Genomic DNA, 18584 nt, shown 5'->3' with positions numbered 1-18584 from the left:
GGCAACAAGAAGCTGCTCTTGCCCCATCTCTCCTGCTGTGCTTGGGAAGAAAACGTTCCCAGCTTCTTTCGTGTGATTGGAGCAGCCATAAAAGTGACCTATCCCTGATGGGAAAAATACTGTCAGAAAACGTTTGCTAAAATACTGACAGAAGAAAATGCATGTCAGCCTGAGAACTGTCAGGTCGGTGAACCAGCAGCATCCTTGAGAAGCACAGCTGGCCTCTTTGTAGTGCAGCTGCATACCTGTAAACTAGAGACATCCTGAAGATACCATCAATAAGGGCAAAACCAAGGAACTGTAAAAACAGGTTATCATCTGAAAAAGTGAAAATTATCTGGAAAAAGGAGAAGACATCCTGAGAAGTTAGGAACTGGCAACTGCTATTGTGTATTTCACCTGAAAGGAAATAAAAAAGTCTGAGAAAGTAATTTGTCATCTTCTGAGAAAGTAATCATCATCTGTTGGTTGTCTCAGAGGAAAAATAGAAATTAGAAGCACCTATTGGCTGCTCTAAGAGGTGGTGTCCTACACTCTTTTATATCTCTGTGATGTAAGGATGACTCATTTTCTATACAAAATGGAGCTTCTCTGTCTAACAACTTCCCATGCTGCACAAACTTTTCTTTCTCCTGCAAGATTTCCTAAAGAAATCAAACCCTCACTGGGGATACTTGACTGACTCCAAACTCCATGACACGGACCTTCAAAGTGAGACTGTTATTTATTTAGCCCCGCTCCTGGGCAAGTTTCTGGGTATCAATATTTTCTGAGATTGATTTTCTGTATTGACCTATTTCTATACACTCGCAGCTCAAGTAACCCTTTAGATCATGACATCAGGGAAGAGGATGTCCCCTGTGCCCACCCCCTCCCATTTTTCCCCTTTCCTCCCATGAGGTAGTATGGGCCTGGGCTAGGGCCCTTCTACTCCCCACAGGCCCTCCATGAGGGGTAGGACTTAGCCTGGAGCTCAAGCATGAGGCAAACCATGTTGTGGCACTGGGAGAATGTGACTTCCCAGGTTGACACACAGCAAACCAGGTCCAAGCCCCCTGTGGCACCATGATTTATAATTATAAACCAAGCAAAACTCTCTTTTATCTTTACTCTTGTGGCAATCCCCATGGATAAGAAGAGCCACATGCCAACTACCCTGGAAGGGTGTGTGTACATGTGTCTGTCAGACCATAAAGGGGTGATTTGGTGCTCCCCTCTCTTTCCCCTACCATGTTCACAACATAAGGGGGCATAAGACACCTCTTCCTATATAAAGCAACCAATGGCCATTGCAGACAGTGGCCAGTGCTGATTTCTACTGATACTTGCTCACTCTTAAATTACTACTCTTTGTTCAGCACCTGTGTCAGTCACTCCCTCACAGGGCTGCCCCGCGCCCCGCCCCGCGGCCGCCTCCTCCTCCGCCGAAGGGGCCGCGGCCCCGCGGGGGGCGGGCTGGGCCGGGCCTGGGCGGGCGGAGCGGTGGGCGCTGCCCCGGCGAGGGCCCGACTTGTGGTGCGGGCAGGAGCGGCCCGAGCGCGGCCCCGCTCTGCTCCTGTCCGCCTCCCGCCGGGCGCGGCAGGGCCCGATGGCGGCCGGGCTGGGGCCGCGGCTGCTGGCCTTGGCCTTGGCCTTGGGGCCGGCCGGTGAGCGGCGGGCGGGGAGGGCAGCGGGGCCGGGGCCGGGTCCGGGTCCGGTGTGTGCGGGAGAGGGAGGCTGTCGGGGTCGGGGACGCTTTGGGAGCAGCCCCGTGTGACCCCGAGGAGGGCAGTCGGGGCAATGCCCCTGGCCAGGGGCTTTGTCGGGAGCAACGGGGTTGGCGTTTCTGGCTCAGGCTGTGCTGGAGTAGCTGGAGCTTCTAAAGAGCATCCTCCTCTGTCTGTGAGCACACACTGCCCCACTCCCTGTGCTCTCCTTCTGCAGGCGTGTGTGCCGAATTGAGTGTGGTGGAGTCTGGTGGAGGTCTGCGAGCACCTGGAGACTCTGTTCATCTCTCCTGCCAGGGATCTGGATTCAGATTTGCAGATTATTGTGTCTTCTGGTACCGTCAGGCACCCGGTGGCAGTCTTGAGTGGGTGTCCTACATCCGCTATGATGGTAGCAGAATACAGTATGACAAAGTGGTGGAGGGCCGAGCCACAGCTTCCCGGGACAATTCCCAGTCCAAGTCTTCTCTGTCCCTGCATGCCCTGCTACCCCAGGACTCAGCCCACTACTTCTGTGCAGTTCACACAGGGACAGGAAATCCAGCTGAGCTTTAACAGAAACCTGCTCCCAGGGCCCCTCGCCTTCTCTAGGTGTGCCACTCCCACAGAGAGCAGGGAGGAGCAGCAGAACTGTATTGAGCTGCTGAAGAGGGCAGAGAATTGCCTTCAGCTCAGCCCTTTCCCACATGGCCTGTAGGGGCACATGGGATCAACAGCAGTGTCAGGGGCAAATGGCCAGGTCAGCTGGAGTGCAGCAAGAAGAGATGCACAGGCTTCCTCATGAAAGGAAGTGCCGAGTGGTGCTCTTGGGTCCTAGCAACCCCATTCCGTGGGATTGACAGATGTAACAATCCCGTTCAGGCTTGGGGAAGAGTGGATGGAAAGTGTGCTGGCAGACAAGGTCCCGAGGGTTTTGTTTGACAGCCAGCTGATCATGAGCCAGCAGTGTGCCCCTGTTACCAAGAAGGCCAATCTCATCAGAAACAGTGAGGCCATCAGGAATGGGGAAGTAATGGTCCTTTGGGATGTGGCTCTGGTGACAACACATCTCGGATATTGTGTTCATTTTGGTCCCCTCACTACAAGGAGGTGTGCTGGGTCTGGCTGGGATGCTAACTTTCCCTGCAGCAGCCCATACAGTGCTGTGCTCTGCACGTGGAGCTAGAAGAGCGCTGGTGTCACACCAGCGTTTCATCTCTTGCTGCCCAATAGTGGCACAGCATCAGGACTCCCTCCAACCCCCCAAGAGCCAGCAGGCTGGGGGTGTGTAAGTGATGGGGAGGGGACATGACTGGGGCAGCTGACCTAAACCAACCAAAGGGCTATTCCATGCCATATGATGTCACTCAGCAATAAATGTGGTTGAGGTGAAGGAGAGGCGGGGGCTCTAATTGTGGAATCGTGTGTTCTCCCAAACAATCACTATGTGTATTGAGGCCCTGCATCCCAGGATGTGGCTGATCGTCTCTAGTGGATTCTAAGTAGAGTAACTGCTTTTCTCTCCCTGTGAATCTGTGCGGCCTTTTTTTTTTTTCCCAATTCCTTTTCCCTTTAATTAAATCATCCTTATCTCAGACCTTGAGCCCTTTGTGTTGTTTGTTCTCCCCCTTTTTCTTTGAGGAGGGGGAGCGAGAGAGCGGCCGTGGTGGAATTCAGCTGCCCACCCGAGTAAAACCACCACAGAAGGATGTTGAGTTGCTTGAGTATGTGCAAAGAGCAACAAAGCTGGTGAAGGGACTAGAAAGCAAGTGTTATCATCAGCATCTGACGGAACTGTTTTTTTTTTAGTGTAGAGAAAAGGAGGCTGAGGGGAGACCTGATCATTCTCTGCAGCTATCTGAGAGAAAGTTGCAGCAAGGAGCTGTTGGTCTCTATGATTCTATGATTCCATGGTTAAACACTGGACAGCTTTTCCGTCTGGTCCTAAATGGGGCTATTTTCTTGTGCAGAAGAGGTGAACTGCTGAAATTGTTTGCTGGGGAGGAACCACTAGTTTCGCGGGCGGTCAGTGTGGATGATTGAGTTAGAGATGATTTATCATGTGCCTGGCCAGGTGATCAGTTCCGAGGCAGTCGTGATCTGTAGCAGAGCAGGGCCTTGCGGCATGCGGGTGGTTTTCTGCACGGAGGCCACTCGGGTTTTCTGCATCCAGGCCTCTCGAGTAATTCGAGGGAACCACCAGGCACCTGCCGGGGCGCCGCGCTCCTCCGCCGCCCCCGAGCTGCCCCGCGCCCCGCCCCGCGGCCGCCTCCTCCTCCGCCGAAGGGGCCGCGGCCCCGCGGGGGGCGGGCTGGGCCGGGCCTGGGCGGGCGGAGCGGTGGGCGCTGCCCCGGCGAGGGCCCGACTTGTGGTGCGGGCAGGAGCGGCCCGAGCGCGGCCCCGCTCTGCTCCTGTCCGCCTCCCGCCGGGCGCGGCAGGGCCCGATGGCGGCCGGGCTGGGGCCGCGGCTGCTGGCCTTGGCCTTGGCCTTGGGGCCGGCCAGTGAGCGGCGGGCGGGGAGGGCAGCGGGGCCGGGTCCGGGTCCGGGTCCGGTGTGTGCGGGAGAGGGAGGCTGTCGGGGTCGGGGACGCTTTGGGAGCAGCCCCGTGTGACCCCGAGGAGGGCAGTCGGGGCAGTGCCCCCTGGCCGGAGGCTTTGTCGGGAACAAGGCTGTTGGCTACTCAGGCTGTGCTGGGAGCAACCATGCGGCTGGGAAACATTGTACTGTCTGGCTCCATGTACTCTTTTTCCACAGGGGTGTGGGCACAGCCAAGGGTTGTGGAGTCCGGCGGAGGTGTTCGAGCACCTGGGGATTCCGTACTCCTCTCCTGCCAGGGATATGCCTTGACTTTGATCAACTATTATTTTTGGTGGTACCGTCAGGCACCCAGTGGCAGTCTTGAGTGCGTCTCTTACATCAGCTATGATTCTTCAGACATTCATTACCTGCCAGGGGTAAAAGGTAGAGCCACGGCCTCCCGCAATAATTCCCGGTCTGTGGCATTTCTCCTTTTGCATGGCCTGCGCCGCCAGGACTCAGCCCACTTTTTCTGTGTGGTTCGCACAGCAACAGGAAATCCAGCCAATCTTAAACATAAACTTGCTCCCAAGCCACATTGCCTTCACCAAGTCAGGGTCTTTCTTGGGAACAAGCAGGTTGGCAGCTCAGGCTGCGCCGGGCTGGGGTTGCTGGGGCTTCTGGTTAGCATCCTCTTCTGTCCATGAGCACAAACTGCCCCACTCCCTCTGCTCTCTTTCTGCAGGCGTGTGGGCACAGTGGAGGTTGGTGGAGTCTGGTGGAGGTCTGCAAGCAGCCGGGGACTCCGTGCACCTCTCCTGCCAGGGATCCGGCTTCAACTTCAGAAGTTACCATGTGCTGTGGTACCGCCAGGCACCCAGTGGCAGGATTGAGTGGGTGTCCTTCATCAACACATCTGGTAATACAAAAGAGTACGGAAAAGCGGTGCAGGGCCGATCCACAGCCTCCCGGGACAATTCCCAGTCCAAGGCTTATCTGTCCCTGCGTGCCCTGGTACCCCAGGACTCAGCCCACTACTTCTGTGCTGTTCACACTGGGACAGGAAATCCAGCTGAGCTTTTACACAAACCTGCTCCCAGGGCCCCTCGCCTTCTCTAAGTGTGGCACTGCCACAGAGAACGGGGAGGAGCAGCAGAACTGTATTGAGCTGCTGAAGAGGGCAGAGAATTGCCTTCAGCTCAGCCCTTTCCCACATGGCCTGTAGGGGCACATGGGATCAACAGCAGTGTCAGGGGCAAATGGCCAGGTCAGCTGGAGTGCAGCAAGAAGAGATGCACAGGCTTCCTCATGAAAGGAAGAGCCGAGTGCTGCTCTTGGGTCCTAACAACCCCATTCCGTGGGATTGACGGTCATAACAATCCCATTCAGGCTTGGGGAAGAGTGGATGGAAAGTGTCCTGACAGAAAAGGACCTGAGGGTTTTGTCTGACAGCCAGCTGAACATGAGCCAGCAGTGTGCCCCTGTGGCCAAGAAGGCCAATGGCATCCTGACCTGCATCAGAAACAGTGTGGCCATGAGGACTAGGGAAGTGATTGTCCTGCTTAAGCCCCATTTTGATGATTTTGTGAATCCTCCCTGTCACATCGTGCCATGCTCTTTGCTCAGCAGCTGCATCAGTCACTTCCTCACAGGGCTTCTGGTTCCTCTCTCCTTCCCCCCCTTCCTTCTAGTTTAAAGCCCTCCTCGTGAGGTTTGCCATCCCCTCAGCAAGAATGTCTTTGCCGTGCTGTGTGAGACTGGGGCAGCGCGAGGAGGCCATGGCCAGAAGCCTCTGGCTGCTGGGGTGACACACTCCTCCCCACCCTGCTCTCTTCCCCGTGCCCATCTCCTCCTCCTCCAGAGGCTGCAGTCCTGCGGGAGGCGGGATGGACACTAAGTGGTATGTTATTTTTTATCCTATCCATGACAGGATTTGTTAAGTAAGGTTGATGGTTGGACTTGATGATCTTACGGGTCTTTTCCAGCCTTAATGATTCTACAGTTCTGTGATTTCCATGCATGTCACCATCTGGGGATGCAGGCTGATTGTCAATGACTATAGCACCTCATGATACTAGAATGCACACAGGTCCACATTCCTCTTGGTCTCTCAAGAACAAAAATTCCTATTCCTACCCCTTATGGAAGGCTGCCATGTGTGGGTGTGCCACCACGTCCTGGGACAGTTTCTAGGTGGTGAAATATATCATCCCGCATGTCCTGCATCCCTGGGACTCCACTTGCTACTTCTGTGCTGCCCCTTTTGGGACAGAAAGCTGAGATGTTCCCTGACACGAACCTCCTGCTAGGGCTTCTCACCCTCCCCATGCTCACTCTCACAGCCCAGCAAAGGGGCCAGCCTGGACATGGGCTGGGACAGACTGCAGCTGTGGCCTGTGCTGCACGATGCACCAGTAGAGGGGTGTCCAGGGATTCTTTCAGATTGTGGGCCTACTCATGAAATCCCTCATTACAAGTGAGCCAGTATCCTGGTTTTGGCTAGGATAGAGTTAATTTTCCTCCAAGTATGTGGTAGGGTGCTGTGTTTTGGACTTAGGGTGAAATTAATCTTGATGTCACTCTGATGTTGTAATTGTTGCAGAGCAGTCCTTACAAGGAAGGAAAGAAGGAAGGAAGGAAGGAAGGAAGAAGAAAGAAAGGAAGGAAGGAAGGAAGGAAGGAAGGAAGGAAGGAAGGAAGGAAGGAAAGAAAGGAGTTTTTTTTGTCTGTTGTTGTTGTGTTTTTTGTTTTTTAGTTCTGTACAGCTTCCAGAGAGATATTTACAATTTATTGATATTTTAAGGCCTTAATCCAAATAAGACACGTGCATGAGTCAACCCTCCAATACCAATTTCTTCCGGAACGTGCTCAAAACGTTTGAGACTCTCCAGGTTGAATTGTGACTTTTCTGCTAGTTAGCCTCAGGAGCATCCCTTCTGATGTGTGGGTTGTCGGTCCGCCGGCCAGCTGACGGTGAGGCCAGGGCCAGGAGCCTCCCTCCCTCCGGCTGCCGGGGCGCCGCGCTCCTCCGCCGCCCCCGAGCTGCCCCGCGCCCCGCCCCGCGGCCGCCTCCTCCTCCGCCGAAGGGGCCGCGGCCCCGCGGGGGGCGGGCTGGGCCGGGCCTGGGCGGGCGGAGCGGTGGGCGCTGCCCCGGCGAGGGCCCGACTTGTGGTGCGGGCAGGAGCGGCCCGAGCGCGGCCCCGCTCTGCTCCTGTCCGCCTCCCGCCGGGCGCGGCAGGGCCCGATGGCGGCCGGGCTGGGGCCGCGGCTGCTGGCCTTGGCCTTGGCCTTGGGGCCGGCCGGTGAGCGGCGGGCGGGGAGGGCAGCGGGGCCGGGGCCGGGTCCGGTGTGTGCGGGAGAGGGAGGCTGTCGGGGTCGGGGACGCTTTGGGAGCAGCCCCGTGTGACCCCGAGGAGGGCAGTCGGGGCAGTGTCCCTGGCCAGGGGCTTTGTCGGGATCAACGGGGTTGGCGTTTCTGGCTCAGGCTGTGCTGGAGTCGCTGGGGCTTCTAGAGAGCATCCTCCTCCGTCTGTGAGCACACACTGCCCCACTCCCTGTGCTCTCCTTCTGCAGGCGTGTGTGCCGAATTGAGTCTTGTGGAGTCTGGCGGAGATCTGCGAGCACCTGGAGATTCCGTGCACCTCTCCTGCCAGGGATCCGGATTCAGATTTGCAGATTATTCTGTCTGGTGGTACCGTCAGGCACCCGGTGGCAGTCTTGAGTGGGTGTCCTACATCCGCTATGATGGTAGCGGAATAAAGTATGACAAAGTGGTGGAGGGCCGAGCCACAGCTTCCCGGGACAATTCCCAGTCCAAGGCTTATCTGTCCCTGCGTGCCCTGGTACCCCAGGACTCAGCCCACTACTTCTGTGCAGTTCTCACAGGGACAGGAAATCCAGCTGAGCTTTAACACAAACCTGCTCCCAGGGCCCCTCACCTTCTCTAAGTGTGGCACTGTGACAGAGCACAGGGAGGAGCAGCAGAACTGTATTGAGCTGCTGAAGAGGGCAGAGAATTGCCTTCAGCTCAGCCCTTTCCCACATGGCCTGTAGGGGCACATGGAATCAACAGCAGTGTCAGGGGCAAATGGCCAGGTCAGCTGGAGTGCAGCAAGAAGAGATGCACAGGCTTCCTCATGAAAGGAAGTGCCGAGTGCTGCTCTTGGGTCCTAACAACCCCATTCCATGGGATTGACAGATGTAACAATCCCATTCAGGCTTGGGGAAGAGTGGATGGAAAGTGTGCTGACAGAAAAGGACCTGAGGGTTTTGTTTGACAGCCAGCTGAACATGAGCCAGCAGTGTGCCCCTGTTACCAAGAAGGCCAATCTCATCAGAAACAGTGAGGCCATCAGGAATGGGGAAGTAATGGTCCTTTGGGATGTGGCTCTGGTGACAACACATCTCGGATATTGTGTTCATTTTGGTCCCCTCACTACAAGGAGGTGTGCTGGGTCTGGCTGGGATGCTAACTTTCCCTGCAGCAGCCCATACAGTGCTGTGCTCTGCACGTGGAGCTAGAAGAGCGCTGGTGTCACACCAGCGTTTCATCTCTTGCTGCCCAATAGTGGCACAGCACCAGGACTCCCTCCAACCCCCAAGAGCCAGCAGGCTGGGGGTGTGTAAGTGATGGGGAGCGGACATCACTGGGGCAGCTGACCTAAACCAACCAAAGGGCTATTCCATGCCATATGATGTTACCCAGCAATAAATGTGGTTAAGGTGAAGGAGAGGCGGGGGCTCTAATTATGGAATCGTGTGTTCTCCCAAACAATCACTACGTGTATTGAGGCCCTGCATCCCAGGATGTGGCTGATCGTCTCTCATTGATTCGAAGTAGAGTAACCGCTTTTCTCTGTCTGTGAATCTGTGTGGCCTTTTTTTTTTTTTCCCAATTCCTTTTCCCTTTAATTTAATCATCCTTATCTCAGACCTTGGGCCCTTTGTGTTGTTTGTTCTCCCCCTTTTTCTTTGAGGAGGGGGAGCGAGAGAGCGGCCGTGGTGGAATTCAGCTGCCCACTCGAGTAAAACCACCACAGAAGGATGTTGAGTTGCTTGAGTATGTGCAAAGTGCAACAAAGCTGGTGAAGGGACTAGAAAGCAAGTGTTATCATCAGCAGCTGAGGGAACTGTTTTTTATTTTTTTTTGAGTGTAGAGAAAAGGAGGCTGAGGGGAGACCTGATCGTTCTCTGCAGCTATCTGAGAGAAGGTGGCAGCAAGGAGCTGTTGGTCTCTATGATTCTATGATTCCATGGTTAAACACTGGACAGCTTTTCCGTCTGGTCCTAAACGGGACTATTTTCTTGTGCAGAAGAGGTGAACTGCTGAATTTGTTTGCTGGGGAGAAACTACTAGTTTCCTGGCAGGTCAACATGCATGATTGAGATATAGATGATTTATTATGTGTCTGGGCAGGTGATCAGTTCCGAGGCAGTCGTCATCTGCAGCAGAGCAGGGCCTTGCGGCATGCGGGTGGTTTTCTGCATGGAGACCACTCGGGTTTTCTGCATCCAGGCCACTCGAGTAATCCGAGGGAACCACCAGGCACCTGTCGCGGCGCCGCGCTCCTCCGCCGCCCCCGAGCTGCCCCGCGCCCCGCCCCGCGGCCGCCTCCTCCTCCGCCGAAGGGGCCGCGGCCCCGCGGGGGGCGGGCTGGGCCGGGCCTGGGCGGGCGGAGCGGTGGGCGCTGCCCCGGCGAGGGCCCGACTCGTGGTGCGGGCAGGAGCGGCCCGAGCGCGGCCCCGCTCTGCTCCTGTCCGCCTCCCGCCGGGCGCGGCAGGGCCCGATGGCGGCCGGGCTGGGGCCGCGGCTGCTGGCCTTGGCCTTGGCCTTGGGGCCGGCCGGTGAGCGGCGGGCGGGGAGGGCAGCGGGGCCGGGGCCGGGTCCTGTGTGTGCGGGAGAGGGAGGCTGTCGGGGTCGGGGACGCTTTGGGAGCAGCCCCGTGTGACCCCAAGGAGAGCAGTCGGGGCAGTGCCCCCTGGCCGGAGGCTTTGTCGGGAGCAAGGCTGTTGGCTACTCAGGCTGTGCTGGGAGCAACCATGCGGCTGGGAAACATTGTACTGTCTGGCTCCATGTACTCTTTTTCCACAGGGGTGTGGGCACAGCCAAGGGCTGTGGAGTCCGGCGGAGGTGTTCGAGCACCTGGGGATTCCGTACTCCTCTCCTGCCAGGGATATGCCTTGACTTTGATCAACTATTATTTTTGGTGGTACCGTCAGGCACCCAGTGGCAGTCTTGAGTGCGTCTCTTACATCAGCTATGATTCTTCAGACATTCATTACCTGCCAGGGGTAAAAGGTAGAGCCACGGCCTCCCGCAATAATTCCCAGTCTGTGGCATTTCTGCTTTTGCATGGCCTGCGCCGCCAGGACTCAGCCCACTATTTCTGTGTGGTTCGCACAGCAACAGGAAATCCAGCCAAACTTAAACATAAACTTGCTCCCAAGCCACATTGCCTTCACCAAGTCAGGGTCTTTCTTGGGAACAAGCGGGTTGGCAGCTCAGGCTGTGCCGGGCTGGGGTTGCTGGGGCTTCTGGTTAGCATCCTCTTCTGTCCATGAGCACAAACTGCCCCACTCCCTCTGCTCTCTTTCTGCAGGCGTGGGGGCACAGTGGAGGCTGGTGGAGTCTGGTGGAGGTCTGCAAGCAGCCGGGGACTCCGTGTACCTCTCCTGCCAGGGATCCGGCTTCAACTTCAGAAGTTACCATGTGCTGTGGTACCGCCAGGCACCCAGTGGCAGGATTGAGTGGGTGTCCTTCATCAACACATCTGGTAATACAAAAGAGTACGGAAAAGCGGTGCAGGGCCGATCCACAGCCTCCCGGGACAATTCCCAGTCCAAGGCTTATCTGTCCCTGCGTGCCCTGGTACCCCAGGACTCAGCGCACTACTTCTGTGCTGTTCACACTGGGACAGGAAATCCAGCTGAGCTTTTACACAAACCTGCTCCCAGGGCCCCTCGCCTTCTCTAAGTGTGGCACTGCCACAGAGAACGGGGAGGAGCAGCAGAACTGTATTGAGCTGCTGAAGAGGGCAGAGAATTGCCTTCAGCTCAGCCCTTTCCCACATTGCCTGTAGGGGCACATGCGATCAACAGCAGTGTCAGGGGCAAATGGCCAGGTCAGCTGGAGTGCAGCAAGAAGAGATGCACAGGCTTCCTCATGAAAGGAAGTGCCGAGTGCTGCTCTTGGGTCCTAACAACCCCATTCCGTGGGATTGATGGTCATAACAATCCCATTCAGACTTGGGGAAGAGTGGATGGAAAGTGTCCTGACAGAAAAGGACCTGAGGGTTTTGTTTGACAGCCAGCTAATCATGAGCCAGCAGTGTGCCCCTGTGGCCAAGAAGGCAATGACTATAGCATCTCATGATACCAGCATGCACACAGGTCCACATTCCTCTTGGTCTCTCAAGAACAAAAATTCCTATTCCTACCCCTTATGGAAGACTGCCATGTGTGGGTGTGCCACCACGTCCTGGGACAGTTTCTAGGTGGTGAAATATGTCATCCCGCATGTACTGCATCCCCGGGACTCCACTTGCTACTTCTGTGCTGCTTCTATGGGGACAGAAGGCTGAGGTGTTGCCTGATACGAACCTCCTGCTAGGGCTTCTCACCCTCCCCATGCTCACTCTCACAGCCCAGCAAAGGGGCCAGCCTGGACATGGGCTGAGACACACTGCAGCTGTGGCCTGTGCTGCACGATTCACCAGTAGAGGGGTGTCCAGGGATTCTTTCAGATTGTGGGCCTACTCAAGAAATCCCTCATTACAAGTGAGCCAGTATCCTGGTTTTGGCTAGGATAGAGTTAATTTTCCTCCAAGTGTCTGGTAGGGTGCTGTGTTTTGGACTTAGGGTGAAATTAATCTTGATGACACACTGATGTTGTAATTGTTGCAGAGCAGTGCTTACACTAAGCCAAGGACTTTTCAGCTTCTCACACTCTCCTGCAAGTGGGCAGGCTTGGGGTGCAGCAGGAGCTGGGAGGGGACAGAACCCGGACAGCTGACCCAAACTGGCCAAAGGGGCATTCCATACCATAGGATATCCTGCTGAACAATTAATATGGGGTGGCTTGCGGGGATGTGGGCACCGGCTGCTCAGGGATAGGCTGGGCATCGGTCAGCGTGTGGTGAGCAATTGCATTGTGCATCACTTGTTTGTACACAGTAGTAGTAGTAGTACTATTATTACTATTATTACCTTTCCTTTTCTATTCTAATAAACTGTGTCTATCTCAAGCCACAAGCTTTCATTTTAATTCTTTTTTGATTGTCTCTCCTGTTCCAGAGATGGAGGGGGGAGTGTGATTGAACGGCTGGTGGTGCTTACCAGCCAGTGGGATAAAACCACTACAGAAAGGGAGGAAATAAGTATATTACAGTTGAACAGGAAGCAGGAAAGAATGCAAGAAAGAAGAAAAAAAGAGAGAGAGAGAGTTTTTCTTTTTGTTTGTTTGTTTGTTTTTAATATCTGTACTGCTTCTAGAGAGATATTTACAATTTACTGATTCTTTAAGGCCTTAATCTAAATAACACGTGCATGAGTCACCCCTTCAGTATGAATATCCACTGGAACATGCTCAAAATGCTCAAGATGCACCAGGTTGAATTGTGACTTTTCTGCTAGTTAGCCTCGGGGGCATCCCTTCTGATGTGTGGGTTGTTGGTCCACCGGCCAGCTGACGGGAGGCCAGGGCCAGGAGCCTCCCTCCCTCCGGCTGCCGGGGCGCCGCGCTCCTCCGCCGCCCCCGAGCTGCCCCGCGCCCCGCCCCGCGGCCGCCTCCTCCTCCGCCGAAGGGGCCGCGGCCCCGCGGGGGGCGGGCTGGGCCGGGCCTGGGCGGGCGGAGCGGTGGGCGCTGCCCCGGCGAGGGCCCGACTCGTGGTGCGGGCAGGAGCGGCCCGAGCGCGGCCCCGCTCTGCTCCTGTCCGCCTCCCGCCGGGCGCGGCAGGGCCCGATGGCGGCCGGGCTGGGACCGCGGCTGCTGGCCTTGGCCTTGGCCTTGGGGCCGGCCGGTGAGCGGCGGGCGGGGAGGGCAGCGGGGCCGGGGCCGGGTCCGGTGTGTGCGGGAGAGGGAGGCTGTCGGGGTCGGGGACGCTTTGGGAGCAGCCCCGTGTGACCCCGAGGAGGGCAGTCGGGGCAGTGCCCCTGGCCAGGGGCTTTGTCGGGAGCAACGGGGTTGGCGTTTCTGTCTGTGCTGTGCTGGAGTTGCTGGGGCTTCTAGAGAGCATCTTCCATCCCTGGGCAAACACTGCCCTGCTCCCTGTGCTCTCCTTCTGCAGGTGTGTGTGCCGAATTGAGTGTGGTGGAGTCTGGTGGAGATCTGCGAGCACCTGGGGACTCTGTTCATCTCTCCTGCCAGGGATCCGGACTCAGTTTCGAAGATTATGATGTCTTGTGGTACCGCCAGGCATCCGGTGGAACTCTCGAGTGGGTGTCCTACATCAACTATGATGGTAGCATAATACAGTATGGCAAAGTGGTGGAGGGACGAGCCGCAGCTTCCCGGGACAATTCCCAGGCAAAATCTTCTCTGTCCTTGCATGCCCTGGTACCCCAGGACTCAGCCCACTACTTCTGTGCAGTTCGCACAGGGACAGGAAATCCAGCTGAGCTTTAACACAAACCTGCTCCCAGGGCCCCTCACTTTCTCTAAGTGTGGCACTGCCACAGAGAACGGGGAGGAGCAGCAGAACTGTATTGAGCTGCTGAAGAGGGCAGAGAATTGCCTTCAGCTCAGCCCTTTCCCACATGGCCTGTAGGGGCACAAGGGATCAACAGCAGTGTCAAGGGCAAATGGCCTGGTCAGCTGGAGTGCAGCAAGAAGAGCTGCACAGGCTTCCTCATGAAAGGAAGTGCTGAGTGCTGCTCTTGGGTCCTAACAACCCCATTCTGTTGGGTTGACAGATGTAACAATCCCGTTCAGGCTTGGGGAAGAGTGGGTGGAAGGTGTGCTGACAGAAAAGGACCTGAGGGTTTTGTTTGACAGCCAGCTGATCATGAGCCAGCAGTGTGCCCCTGTGGCCAAGAAGGCCAATCTCATCAGAAACAGTGAGGCCATCAGGAGTGGGGAAGTAATGGTCCTTTGGGATGTGGCTCTGGTGACAACACATCTCGGATATTGTGTTCATTTTGGTCCCCTCACTACAAGGAGGTGTGCTGGGTCTGGCTGGGATGCTAACTTTCCCTGCAGCAGCCCATACAGTGCTGTGCTGTGCACATGGAGCTAGAAGAGCGCTGGTGTCACACCAGCGTTTCATCTCTTGCTGCCCAATAGTGGCACAGCACCAGGACTCCCTCCAACCCCCCAAGAGCCAGCAGGCTGGGGGTGTGTAAGTGATGGGGAGGGGACATCACTGGGGCAGCTGACCTAAACCAACCAAAGGGCTATTCCATGCCATATGATGTCACTCAGTAATAAATGTGGTTAAGGTGAAGGAGAGGCGGGGGCTCTAATTGTGGAATCGTGTGTTCTCCCAAACAATCACTATGTGTATTGAGGCCCTGCATCCCAGGATGTGGCTGAACGTTTCTCGTTGATGGCAAGTAGAGAGTAACTGCTTTTCTCTCTCTGTGCTTCTGTGCAGCCTTTGCTTTTTTTTTTCCCTCTTCCTTTTGCCTTTAATTAAATCATCCTTATCTCAGACCTTGAGCCCTTTGTGTTTGTTCTCCCCCTTTTTCTTTGAGCAGGGGGAGTGAGAGCGGCCATGGTGGAACTCAGCTGCCCACCCGAGTAAAACCACCACAGAAGGATATTGAGTTGCTTGAGTATGTGCAAAGAGCAACAAAGCTGGTGAAGGGACTAGAAAGCAAGTGTTATCATCAGCAGCTGACGGAACTGTTTTTTTTTTTTTTTGAGTGTAGAGAAAAGGAGGCTGAGGGGAGACCTGATCATTCTCTGCAGCTATCTGAGAGAAGGTTGCAGCAAGGAGGTGTTGGTCTCTATGATTCTATGATTCCATGGTTAAACACTGGACAGCTTTTCCGTCTGGTCCTAAATGGGACTATTTTCTTGTGCAGAAGAGGTGAACTGCTGAATTTGTTTGCTGGGGAGGAACCACTGGTTTCGTGGGCGGTCAATGTGGATGATTGAGTTAGAGATGATTTATCATGTGTCTGGCCAGGTGATCAGTTCCGAGGCAATTGTGATCTGCAGCAGAGCCAGGGATCGTGGTGGGCAGGAGTTTTTCTGCATGGAGGCCACTCAGTTTTCTGCATGGAGGCCACTAAGGGCAGCCAAGGGAGCCAGCAGGACCCCTCAGCCCTTGTATAGGGTGGCTGACGAGGCTTCATCGGAACCAGAGACACCCCCTGTGGTACAAAGGTAGCCCCTAGGGAGCACGAGAAACCATCAACCAGGCAACCAGGGCGGGCAAACAGGGCATGGTGCATCAGTTAGCACAGCAGGTCGAGCAGGCAGGGCGAGCAAGGAGGGCGAAGTATCCCTCCTCACTGAGGCAACCGGCTCACCTACCAGCTACCTCCCAGACAGCAAACCCAGCCTTGGTCACCACCAGGCAGCAGGCGCTTGCCAAAGCACTCATCAAAAAGACTGTGGCAACCCAGACCGAGTGCCTGCCCAAAGATGCTGCTCTTCAGGTCTCTGGCTGCAGGGAGGGCCTAGGCCTGATGCTGCCAATGGAGGGTGACAGAGATACTGGCTGCATGAGGTACGAGGAGGTGGAGGACCTGATCAGCCTGGTGGCAGAGCTCAAGGAGGAGGTGAAGAGATTAAGGACTATCAGGGAGTGTGAGCAGGAGTTGGACTGGTGGAGCAACGCCCCGCCATGCCTCAGAGAAAGGCATGACAGATGAGCAAGTGGGGAAGAAGACCGGTGTGGCTGAACAGGGAACTTTTGCTGAGTGTCTGGGAGAAAGAAGACTTTATGTCTGGTGGAAGAAGGGGCAGGCAACTCAGGGAGAGTACAAGGAAGTCAGCAGCATATGCAGAGAAAAAATCAGGAAGGCCAAAGCCCAGTACGAGCTCAACCTGGCAACTATGGTTAAGTGTAACAAAAATGTTTTTATAAATATATTAACAGCAAGAGGAGGGCCAAGAAGGATCTTCATTCTTTACTGGACACAGGGGGAACATGACTACTGAGGATAAGGAAAAGGCTGAGGTTCTTAATGCCTTCTTTACATCTCTCTTTACTAGCTGGACCACTTATCCTCAGGCTACTCAGCCTTCCGATCTGGAAGTGTGTGACGGGGAGCAAAAGAAACCCCCCTACAGTTCAGGTGGAAACAATTAGAGACCTGCTGCTCTACCTGGACTGTCACAAGTCCATGGGGCCAGATGGGATCCACCTGATGGGGAAAGGGAAATGGAAAGGGAAAGGGGAAGGGAAGGGAAGGGAAGGGAGGGGAAGGGAAGGGAAGGGAAGGGAAGGGAAGGGAAGGGAAGGGAAGGGAAGGGAAGGGAAAGGAAGGGAAGGGAAGGGAAGGGAAGGGAAGGGAAGGGAAGGGAAGGGAAGGGAAGGGAAGGGAAGGGAAGGGAAGGGAAGGGAAGGGAAGGGAAGGGAAGGGAAGGGAAGGGAAGGGAAGGGAAGGGAAGGGAAGGGAAGGGAAGGGAAGGGAAGGGAAGGGAAGGGAAGGGAAGGGAAGGGAAGGGAAGGGAAGGGAAGGGAAGGGAAGGGAAGGGAAGGGAAGGGAAGGGAAGGGAAGGGAAGGGAAGGGAAGGGAAGGGAAGGGAAGGTTTTTTTTGTTTTTGTTTTTGTTTTTTTCTCTACTGCTGCTAGACAGGTATTTACAGTTGTCTGATTCTTTAAGGTCTTCTTCCAGATAACAGGTGTGTGAATTCACACTCTCATCCACATATTGTGAGACATCCCTCAAGTACTGGTTTCCCCCTGGAATCTGCACTGGTTCAAATCACATCTTTTTCCCTGGCAATTAGCATCTGGGACATCATGGCATCACTGGCACCATGGCGCCCTTCCACGACACTGGGGCACGGGGCTGGGCCGAGGGCCGGGACCTCTCTGCCGGGCTGCGCGGGGCTCAAGGCCGGGGCAGCGCCGGGAGGCCAGGGCCAGGAGCCTCCCTCCCTCCGGCTGCCGGGGCGCCGCGCTCCTCCGCCGCCCCCGAGCTGCCCCGCGCCCCGCCCCGCGGCCGCCTCCTCCTCCGCCGAAGGGGCCGCGGCCCCGCGGGGGGCGGGCTGGGCCGGGCCTGGGCGGGCGGAGCGGTGGGCGCTGCCCCGGCGAGGGCCCGACTCGTGGTGCGGGCAGGAGCGGCCCGAGCGCGGCCCCGCTCTGCTCCTGTCCGCCTCCCGCCGGGCGCGGCAGGGCCCGATGGCGGCCGGGCTGGGGCCGCGGCTGCTGGCCTTGGCCTTGGCCTTGGGGCCGGCCGGTGAGCGGCGGGCGGGGAGGGCAGCGGGGCCGGGGCCGGGGCCGGGTCCGGTGTGTGCGGGAGAGGGAGGCTGTCGGGGTCGGGGACGCTTTGGGAGCAGCCCCGTGTGACCCTGAGGAGGGCAGTCGGGGCAGTGCCCCTGGCCAGGGGCTTTGTCGGGAGCAAGGCGGTTGGCGGCTCAGGCTGTGCTGGGCTGGAGTCGCTGGGGCTTCTAGAGAGCATCCTCCTCCATCCGTGGGCACACACTGCCCCGCTCCCTGTGCTCTCCTGCAGGCGTGTGTGCCGAATTGAGTCTGGTGGAGTCTGGTGGAGGTCTGCGAGCGCCTGGAGACTCTGTGCATCTCTCCTGCCAGGGATCCGGATTCAACTTTGGTTATTATGATATCTTGTGGTACCGTCAGGCACCCGGTGGCAGTCTCGAGTGGGTGTCCTACATCAACTATGATGGTAGCACAATAGAATATGGCAAAGCGGTGGAGGGCCGAGCCACAGCTTCCCGGGACAATTCCCAGTCCAAGTCTTCTCTGTCCCTGCGTGCCCTGGTCCCCCAGGACTCAGCCCACTACTTCTGTGCAGTTCGCACAGGGACAGGAAATCCAGCTGAGCTTTAACACAAACCTGCTCCCAGGGCCCCTTGCCTTCTCTAAATGTGTCACTGTGACAGAGAACGGGGAGGAGCAGCAGAACTCAGGTTGGACTCGATGATCTTGAGGTCTCTTCCAACCTAGAAATCTGTGATACTGTGTAACTGTATTGAGCTGCTGAAGAGGGCAGAGAATTGCCTTCAGCTCAGCCCTTTCCCACATTGCCTGTAGGGGCACATGGGATCAACAGCAGTGTCAGGGGCAAATGGCCAGGTCAGCTGGAGTGCAGCAAGAAGAGCTGTACAGGCTTCCTCATGAAAGGAAGTGCCAAGTGCTGCTCTTGGGTCCTAACAACCCCATTCCGTGGGATTGACGGTCATAACAATCCCATTCAGACTTGGGGAAGTGTGGATGGAAAGTGTCCTGACAGAAAAGGACCTGAGG

At 56.3% G+C, this 18584-nt stretch overlaps 1 protein-coding gene and 1 long non-coding RNA gene across 3 annotated transcripts in view; both read left to right on the top strand.

Moving 5' to 3' along the window:
• LOC308181526 (M1-specific T cell receptor alpha chain-like) overlaps positions 1-18584 on the top strand; it is a 401071-nt gene that overhangs the window by 244382 nt on the left and 138105 nt on the right. The gene's annotated exons all lie outside the window — the stretch shown is intronic.
• Positions 1483-6796, top strand: LOC308181586. The gene is made up of 3 exons (XR_013941508.1): positions 1483-1646; positions 1924-4187; positions 4949-6796. It is a non-coding gene; the product is annotated as an uncharacterized lncRNA (long non-coding RNA).

The sequence above is a fragment of the Anser brachyrhynchus genome (assembly GCF_964034855.1).
Source record: "Anser brachyrhynchus genome assembly, chromosome: 22".
In the NCBI taxonomy this organism is placed as follows: Eukaryota; Metazoa; Chordata; class Aves; order Anseriformes; family Anatidae; genus Anser; species Anser brachyrhynchus.
This window is presented reverse-complemented; position numbering and strand designations above follow the sequence as displayed.